This window comes from Zonotrichia leucophrys, unplaced genomic scaffold, assembly GCF_028769735.1.
Source record: "Zonotrichia leucophrys gambelii isolate GWCS_2022_RI unplaced genomic scaffold, RI_Zleu_2.0 Scaffold_70_233381, whole genome shotgun sequence".
NCBI lineage: Eukaryota > Metazoa > Chordata > Aves > Passeriformes > Passerellidae > Zonotrichia > Zonotrichia leucophrys.
Genome location: NW_026992275.1, coordinates 90,046 through 99,891, shown reverse-complemented (window position 1 = coordinate 99,891; position 9,846 = coordinate 90,046).

Below are 9,846 nucleotides of genomic sequence, written 5' to 3'. Positions count from 1 at the left end.
CCATTTTCCTCATGCAGAAAGGTGAAGACGTGTTTCACCAGTGAATGCATGCAACAATCCTTTTGAAAATAACACTTGGTTAAGAAGCAGATACATGGAACATTTGGTTGGGATGGTCTCCTAGAGGGCAGCTTTGGCTCAGGGCCTGTTGTTGAGGCTTCAGTCAGGGTCTGTTGTTCAGGCCTTAGTTCTTCAGTATTTTGTGGTGCAAATCACACCTGTGCAGAGCTGGAAACAAACAAGTCTGTCTTTAGCACATTTGAGACAGGGAACAGGATTAGCCCTGCAAGGCCAGGCTGGGGCCAAGAGCAGAAGGCCAGCACCCTGCTTTTGCCCACAGGCAGCCCTGCAGAGCAAGCAGCCCCTCCTGCCCAGGGGCTGAGGTGCCCGAAGCTGCCTCCCCGCTGTGCAGCTCTGCAGAGCCCGCGGGGCGCAGGGTCCTGGGCAGCCAGGGCAGCCCGGCTGCCTTGGAGCACAAGGAGTGCCCTTTGCTTTGGAATTGTTCCTCAGAGTCTTGTCATTAATCCACAGTGTCTGATGTGTTTTTCTTTCCTCTCCCAAATTTAACACAGCTTTTTGAGAAAATTGACTGATGTAGCTGCTGCTTGGTGTGGTGGTGCTTTTGTCTGCAGGTGAGGGCAGGTGATTTGGACCAAGGACGGAGTCCATTGTTAACACCCCAGCCTTTGCCAAGTCAAGAAAGCCATTCACAATTGGGCTACCACTACTGAGCAGTTTTCCTAGGTTTTGGAAAGCTACCACCATAAGAAACCCAATAGATTTTCCTCCAGGAGGATATCAGCAGTAGCATGATGCCAATGTTTTCCACCCCTTTTCTGTGTCCTTTAAGAGTTCCTCAGTGCCCAGCAGGAATGAAATGACCTGTGATAATGTGATTTGAGAGCTCTGTGTTGTTCGTTGCCACATGAGTGTTCATGACAAGCTGGACACCCCACTCGTGGCTCTGTCGAGTTAAATTCATCCCAATTCTGTGCAAACAGCAGCCCCGAGATGCTGAGAAGAGCAAGCACAGTGGGTGGGTGTGCATGCACACACCTGGGGGCTGACTGCTGAGTGGGCAGAAGGTTTTGCACAGCTGTAAATCATCACACTCTGAAGCTGGAGGAAGAAAACAAATCTATATGAAATGAAAAGATATAAATCTATATGAAATGAAAAGATATCAAAATGAATGAAATAATACATAATAATTCATCATAGATGCAATTTAACACCTATATACTATTGCCAGCTGGGGGGTCTCTGTACAAATCATGAACAAGACGGGGCTGCTGAGGAATGCGCCTCAAGCTGCTTGTTTTCCAGCATCAGTCTCATTAAATGGTTATGACAATGGGAAGATGCCAACAGCTCACATTGCTGGCAGCAGGCAAGGAACTTAATGTTACAACTTACTTTAAAAGTTTTTTGGCCAATCACACAAAGCAAAAGCATATTGACAATAGTCCTATCCAACCACTATAAGCACATGTACCTTTTGTTAAAACACTGCTTGCTTATTTTGAATACAATACCTGCTTGTAAACCTTAAAACACAATTGACAGAGCTCCATTATTAAGCTTAGAAGTTCCTAATGTCTTGCTGGAGATACTTTTTTGAAGCTTAGGGAGTCATTCTAGCCAAGCATTAATACACAGACCATTGTTCTATTTGTCCTTATTTTTCTACTACTTATGTAACTTTTCTGCTGACAAGTCTTATGGCTGCTGCTTAGCTCTAATTGCAGTTCTGCTGTCTCTGAGGCCTGCCTTTTGCAGCTTTCCCAAAACCTTTTGATTTGAAGGATTCCCACAATTCCCTCTCTCGGTACAACTAAAAAGAAACCTTTGTAACCATGTTGTTTGTTAACTACCTTGCATTTCATACTTTTACTATAGTATACCTGCTTATTACTTGCTTAAAGCATCCTTTTTGCTAGCATTAGCCTTGCTATATTCCAACACAGCAATTTTAATGCTGTGAAAGTCCAGTCAGTTCAAAGGGCATAAGTCATGTCTGATAGCAATTACAAGTCCAAAAAAGTTTAGCCTGGTCCAAGGTCTTAATTCAAAACCTTACTCCATGTCTGTTCCTTCACCCACCATCTCTGTGAGATTTCAAGAACTCTCTGTGAGTTCTTGAATCCATTTCCTACCTCTCTCTCTTGTATGATAAAAACTTTTTGATAGTTTTGTCCATCATTTATTACACACACCAAAGTATGCAAGGTATTACTACTACTATCACTACCAAAACACCCAATACATATAGAGACCTATTCTACAAAGTTCCCTTAGCCAAGGTGCAAAGGTCCATTCTTGGAACAGATCATCTAACCAGGACCCACCATCTTCCTTAATTTGAGCTGTCAAATCTTTCAGCTTTCGTATGCTTTTGTGCATGGATTCAGAGTGATCAGACAGGTTCATAAAACACAATCCTTCAAATTCCTCACAACCATGTCCATGTGCCTGTAAAAGAAAATCAGTTGCTGCTCTGTTCTGTAAGGTTACATGTCTGACAGCACTAACATCAGTCATCATGTCACTAATTGCAATGGAAGTAGCACTGTCGTCTTTCTTCAGCCAACACCCCAATCGGTATAATGGTTTCAATGCCTCGCCCGAGGCAAGTTGATGTAGAAATAAATTTGATGTACCTCATTTTGCAGGGCCCTAGGGTCTGAAATTGCTATGACAGTTTTCTTTATAATGATGGGCAAATCTTTTTTCTCTGTGTTTTCTCTTGATGGCTTATTTAAAGCTAGGTGCTATCACAGAGAGTTGTCTGATGCTACATGGGCCAGCTTTAATTTTTGAGGGAATGCCCTTCCAGGCTCTGTCTCCACAAATGAGCCAATATTCTGTTGCTAATTGGCTTGAGGACTCATCTAGGTCATCTACTCATCAGCAGTTTCACCCTTAGGGGGCACTGGGGTAGTACAATTGCACCACAAACTGGAGTATCTGTCCTCAGGATGATGGGGAGTAACATTTAACTGTGGATCTCCCTGGTACTGAAACTCAGCACAAAATTCCATCACCAATGAACCAAGAATTCCAGTTCTTGAGGTTCAGAAGGTGCTTTAAGAAGATCAGGGGCCCAGTGATGCCAGCTGGTTATGGGATTGGTCTCGTTGGCAGCCTCACACCAATATTTGTCATAATTGGGTGTTGGCTACTCCTTGGCTGGCACAGGCACACCGACCAAACGGGTTGCAAAGGGTTTGTCTGGGCTCAAATTGGTCGAACACATGGTGTCTGAGCCTGCTGACTTGGCTAAAGCAAGGCAAACATTCATTTTTGGTTGATCTACAGGCATGTATGCATGCAAAAGCAAGCAAGCAAAACCAACAAGCACCAGTATATCATTTGATCAAGCTCCATGTTCCTGTTCAGCTGTTTGTTGGCAAAAGATTCTCCATCTATTTCAGTTATCAAGCAAATCTTTTAGCACTTGTTCAGGGACTGGCCAACTATAGGGCACTAAACTGTCCCTCTAACGTTCAATTTTTACAAATCTGGATATCTTAGAATTCTTTTGAACACAATGGACACCACACTTTTGCTGAAAGAGCTCTATGATACAAACCATTTTCACAGTCCAAAAATCAACATCAAACTCAAGATTTGTAGCTTTCACAGGTTGAACAGGGAACATCTGGCATGCACCGTAGCTTCTCCGTGCGGCTCACGTCTGCGTGCTCATTTCCCTGCTGGTGGAATTGTCGGTGCGCTCTTGTGTATGTGTCCTGGTTTAGGACAAATTAGGGGAAATATCCAAAAGGGAGTCCCCCAAAACAAAACAAACCTCCAACCACCCCTGCCCCAACACCGGGTTCGGGAAGGAATTTCTCGGAGGAGCAAAGTGGAAAACAAAACCTATTTATTTACAAGTAACAAAAGAACACTCCCCAACACAAGAAAAGAAAAGAGACCAGACTGTGTTGTGAAGGGTGCTGAGCTTCTTTCACAAGCTTCGGGTGTCCTGGAGCTCTCAGGTCAGGTCCAGAGCCGGTCCAGTATCTTCAGGGGAGGGTAAGAAAGAGAGAACAAAAGAAAAGGGAAAAAAAACAGCGCAAAAAGCAGAAAGCAAGCAAGCAAGCGGCTAGCCAAGCCAAGCAGCAAAAGCCAAAAGCGAAAGTGCCTGGTCACACACTCCCTCCTCTCTTCCCCGCCCCGCCGCAGCAAGACGGCCGGCGGGGGGGAAGGCACAGCTGCCAGACACAACACACGATATTGGGATAAAGGCTGTCACCCCACGACAGTATGAGAAGGTTTCACGTCCTTCGTGGGGACCCACTTAGGTCCGGCACCTGTGCAAACACAAGTATACCCTTTGCCCCATGTGATTAGTGGAAATGGCCCCTCAATTTGTCCTAACTCAAGGTTTCTGATCAAAACTGCAGGATTTTCTTTCAATTTTGCCTGTGTGCTGTATGAAAAGTGCCTAAAAATTGGAGGATTAGGTGCTGCAAATGAGCTATTCAAAACATAAAGACATATAAAGCTTTGCTCAACCACATCTGGGGTGTTGCTTAGGCCAGTCCTCCTTTTGTGGATCTAGAGTAGGTTTTAGATTGTGGTGCATTCTTTTCAACAATTGCCTGACCTGTGTGGGAATAGGGAATTCCAAAAGTGTGGCTAACGCTCCAGTCCATCAAAAATGTGGTAAATTTTTGAGCTTTGTATGTCAGGCCATTTGTCAGTTTTCATCTCGTGTGGGATCAGTTTGGCGATCTCTGGGCCCACTGACACTGACAAGGACAAAAGCAAAAGATGAGAGGCGCTCTCTCTTCCCAGGACCAAAGTCCCACAGCTTTAATGGAGAACAACTCCAGGAGAGAAAGGGAGCATCCAGGAGAGGAAAGAGGATGTCCAGGAGAGGAAAGAGAGCGTCCACCTCGTGGCAGGAGATTTTTAACCCTGGAGGAGGGGGGGTGGTAGAAAGGAACTACCATAGGTCAACATACGTAAATCACCACACTATAGTTTTCTGCATAAATTGCTGCACTTGTTGCAAACAAAATCCTAAAATCTCCCCAAACACAACCATGCAGTCCCAAATGACCACAATGTGGGAGAAAAACCACTCAACCCCCCTGTATACCCAAGCACCAGGTGCACCAGGGAGAACCAACCCCTGCAACGAGAAAGTCCACATACACAGGCTAACCGGGAAAGGAGTATCTCTTTATGAGGGGACAGAGTGCTCACATTTCTGAACACAACACACACCATCCACCACATCAGCATCCACCCACATCATTTTCCTCAAACATTCACACACTGAAAACACAACCACAATTACAACACACAGGAAAAATAGCAGCAATAAAACAGGACTTGCTCAATTCACCCCCAGAATTGCTAGCAGGTCCTTATTGACACAGCAAATCCTTTCTGCCAGCAGCCAGACCCAAACCCAAACTGTACAGGCATACGTTGTGCACAGGACATCTCTGTGTGACTTGTGAACAGGCCTTCCCCTGCATACGCCTTACGGGTTACTTTATACAGAGTTAAACATTCCCTTTCTCCACAGTCCCGGCAGTCTTGTCTGTCCCCCACAAGGAACAGCCGAGAGCGGCGGTGCCTCCAGGAAAGGAATGTCCTGGCAGTGCCCAGAGACGTCCAGAGTCCGGTTGTTCTCGCTGGAGCAGAGAAGCGTTCCTGGCGCGGTCACCAAATGAGGTGTGGAATACAACTCATCACAGTTAAAGGTACAAGGTGGTATGTTTATTACAGCGCCAGGCACACAAGGAGTTGTCTCCTAAAGACGTGTGAAGAATCACTGGCTCTCTCTCTCATCTCTACTCATCTAGAATATCTTACACATTCATATAATTCCCAAAAAACCTAACACATATTCATTAGGTAACACTGCCTACCCTCCTTTGTATTAAAATGTATTATAATGGAGTCCAAAGTTCCTTCACATTTCTGCAGTCTTTCACTTCAAATGGGTTGGTGGGTTTTACAGTGGGGAATGGTGTCCTTCTGATTAAGGCCAAGACGTCTCCCTCAATTTGACCTCTTTACTTATGACCTGTTGGCAGGCTTTTGACTTCTTGGCTACAGCTGAAGTTTTGGGGCCCAGGTGCAGGCTCTGGTCCTCTTCTTTGTCACAAAGAAATCGGCATCCCATCCTGCTTCTTTAAACATAGTAAAGACAGGCAAGGGATATATTACCCTAGCCTTAACTACCTTACCTGCAAAACATTAACTATCCCTTATTATTTCTACTCTTCTTGCTATACTCTTTCCCCCTAACTAAATCTTGCTGAAATTTTAACTCTTCCAGTTCTTTTAAATCCTTGATTCATTGGCCTCATCTCACCTGCCAGCCATGTGTGAGCCAATGACATAACTGGGAAATTCCACTCCTGAGCAGGAGATACAAGGCCTGGTTCTGAGCTGGAAGGGTGAGAGGGATGAGATGCACTGTGTTTTGATCCAGGGGATGTTCTGAAAGTGCACTGCCTACCTGCCCCTGGTGCCAAGCACCACGCTCCATCTCCTTCTCCTGCTCAGCAGATTTTTAGGAATCCGGGGCTTGGTATGTATTATTTTCTACTGCAACAAATAGAATGAATTGTCCTGGTTTAGGGCAAATTTGTTAAAGAATCTGCAAAGGAGGGCCCCTCCAGAAAGCGAAACCCACACGGCCCCTCCCCCAAACCGGTTCGGGAAAAAATTCCTTGGAGAGAGGTGGAAAGAGCCTGTTTATTTGACTTGCCCAGCACCCCCCAGCACACAAAATGAACAATACCCGGTGACACCGCTTTGAGAAAGATGACAAAATCAGAAAGTCTCTTTCGAGGGGGTGGTTGCTCTGTTCTCAGTCCCTCCGGCGCTGGGCCAGCTGCTGCAGCCGAACCTTCGGTGTTCCCAGGTCCCAGTCCGAAGCAGGTTCGAGATGGTCACAGAAACAGGAGAGGAGAAACAGTCCAGGAAGGAATGTGGACTGTTTAGCTAATAAGCAGAAGCAAGAGCAGAAGCAAGAGCAAAAAAAGAGAGCAAGCAAAAGCAGCAAGCTAGAAGTGAAAAAGCAGCCTTATGTACCGCTTGTTTCTGTGTCCATGATAAGAGAAATCCTAACAAAACTTCTACTCTTCAGAGCCGGTCTTAAAGGCACAGAACAGATGAATGGGGATACAAGAATCATAACGTCACCCCAGGACAAGTGCAGTTTTGTCCTGCGTTATTTTGTGCATGGGTCTCCTCCTGAACCTGTGTCAAAGACCGGCAGGGACCTACAGGACACTCCTATTCTCATATCAGAGAATTCGGAGAAGTGATTGAAGTATCAATAAGTCAATAAGTATCAATGAGTAAATCAAATATTTTTGGGGAATATTTAGCCTGTGAGTTTCAGCAATGTATTGAATATGTCTTAGATCCATGGACACAAACTAGTAAGTGAGATTGCTGGGTGTGCACGTGTTAGGGAAGTGATTCCCCACACACCCAGTGCTGAGATCAAGGATTGTCTCTTTTCTAACCCTGAGCTGGCAGCAGGGATCGGGCCCTGCTTGGTAACGTTCATTTTGAAGACTTCTGTTGAGCAGGTAAGAATGGTCAAAATGAAATCTTTTCCAGCTGTTTCCCTTTGGTTTACCTGTTTGAGGGTTAAAATTCTGTGCTGCAGGTGTGCTGGGTGTGTGCAGAGCAGTGCAGCCCCAGACACCCCTTGGCTTGCCCACAAGTTGTCATGCCTTGTTCCCAGGTGTGCCCAGCTGTGGCAGCAGAAGCAGCCCGCAGCGCAGCGGGCACCGTGCCCTGCCCAGCCGGGGCTCTCTGGCACAGAGCAGCAGCAGCGCCAGCACCGTTCAACCCGCTCCTGCCTTGGCTTCCCCTGGCACACAGAAGCCTCTGGAAATCAGCACTGCCAGTGGCGTTCCCAGCTTGGAGCAGCTGCTGCTGGCGGGCAGATGCTGCCAGTTCGCTGCTGCCAAAGGGGAAGAAAGGCAGAGATGTACCCACACCGGAGCCCTGGGCATGTCCAATAAACGTGCAAATATGTGGGGAGATTTGTTAGGAAGCATTTCAGCTGTGATGCCAACAGTGGCTTCTCTCCTGCTTCTTTGTGTTCTAGACAAGTAATGCAATGGTTGGCTCTGACAATAAGGAAATAGATGTTATGTGGATGTTCAAATCTCAGCCCCAACTCCAACCAAGTCCAAATTCCAGCCCCGTCCTAATTCCTGAGCCCCAAACCAAATCCCAGGTTCAGCTCTTCTGAGGGTTTGGGGGTGTCTCTGTCCCTCTGACCCCAGTGATGTTTGGATGGCGTCACAGCAGGGCTGAGAGGGACAGAGACCCCCCCCAGCCTCCCCAGGTGTGAGAAGGTCGGAGAGCCCCCCCAGTCCCGAGCACCCTCAGCCGTGAGAGGGACACAGAGCCCCTGGTCCCCAGCCCTGCACAGGCATTGCCTGAGGCCAGAGGGATGGAGACCCCCCGAGCATCCCCTGGGCTGAGGGGACAGAGACCTCCGAGCATTCCCTGGGCTGAGAGAGACATAGACTGCCCTGAGCACCCCCTGGCACAGGGGTGAGAGGGAGGGAGAGCCTCCCCAGGCATTCCTTGGGGTGAGAAAAATGGAGACTCCCTGGGGAATGGCCTGGGGTGACAGGGACAGGGACAACCCTCCCAAGCTCCTCCCAAGCATCCCCCAGGGTGAGAGGCTCAGAGACCCCTCGAGCATCCACTGGGCACTGGACAAAGTAAAGTTGTTTCTTGTTAGAAATAAAACTTGACCCTACATAAAAGGCCTTGAATTTTCTCTTCCCACAAATCGCTTGTGATGAAAACGCAAAAAAACCCCAAGAGTTAATAAACTGGCAAAAGAAGCATTTTTGTGGCAATTCCAAGTTGCATTGGTCCTATGCAGCTCCAGTTCAGATGCTGGCATATTCTGATAAAAGAAAAGTGGAAATTTAGTCCAATACAGATTATGAAAAGGAAGGGGAAGCTCTGTGTAGCTGTCACAAAGGTGACAGTGCCAAAGGAAAAATTGTTCCTATATTTGGCAAAGCCCCCCAGACAGTGAAAGAGAAAAGGAAAAAGAGCAAGGGAGTGACAGGGACAGAGCCCTCCCCTGGGACAGGGGAAGTGTGACATTGTCCCCTGTCAGTATTGCCTTCCCAGGGTGGGAGTTTTACACGTGAGCCAGTTTGGGTGAAGGGGGTGGTGTTCACCCCCTGAGCATGGATTACCCCACTGTTTCAGGCTGCCATGCAAGATGTAACCAAGTGCATGTTTTCAATCTCCATGTTCATCAACTGTTATAAACAGGTGGGGCAGGGTTCTTTATCTCTTCCATGACTCACCCCTGATAACGCCCTCCAGGGGAGATATCTTCTGTGAATGGGCCATTGAGTGTCACTTCAGGACTGATAAAATTCCATCATCCAATTGTGGGATGCTCTGTCCAGGGGGAGGATCCAAGCATTCCTACCTGGATATAAGCTGAACCTTGCAACACCAGGAGCACCTTCCCTACTGGATTCTCAGAGGACAAGAGGTCCATAACCACCACTGGACCTTCATAGGAAGACCAGACCCTTCTACAAGATCACTGCTTGAACAGAATCATGTTCATCACACTAACAGGACTGCAGCCACCATTTAATGGGATTGCAGCCACCACCTGACACACAGGGTGTCAGGTTATATCCTGACTCTGTCGGTTTAAGGCAGTGTTTCTGTATAATTGCCTTGATCTTAATTTTCCTCTTAAATTGTAATTCTGACTAAGACTCTCTCCCAGGTTTGCCTTCAAACCAGTACAAAATTTAGTGTGCTCATCCCTTGTTTTCCTCCCAAAACAGGATTTCCCATTCC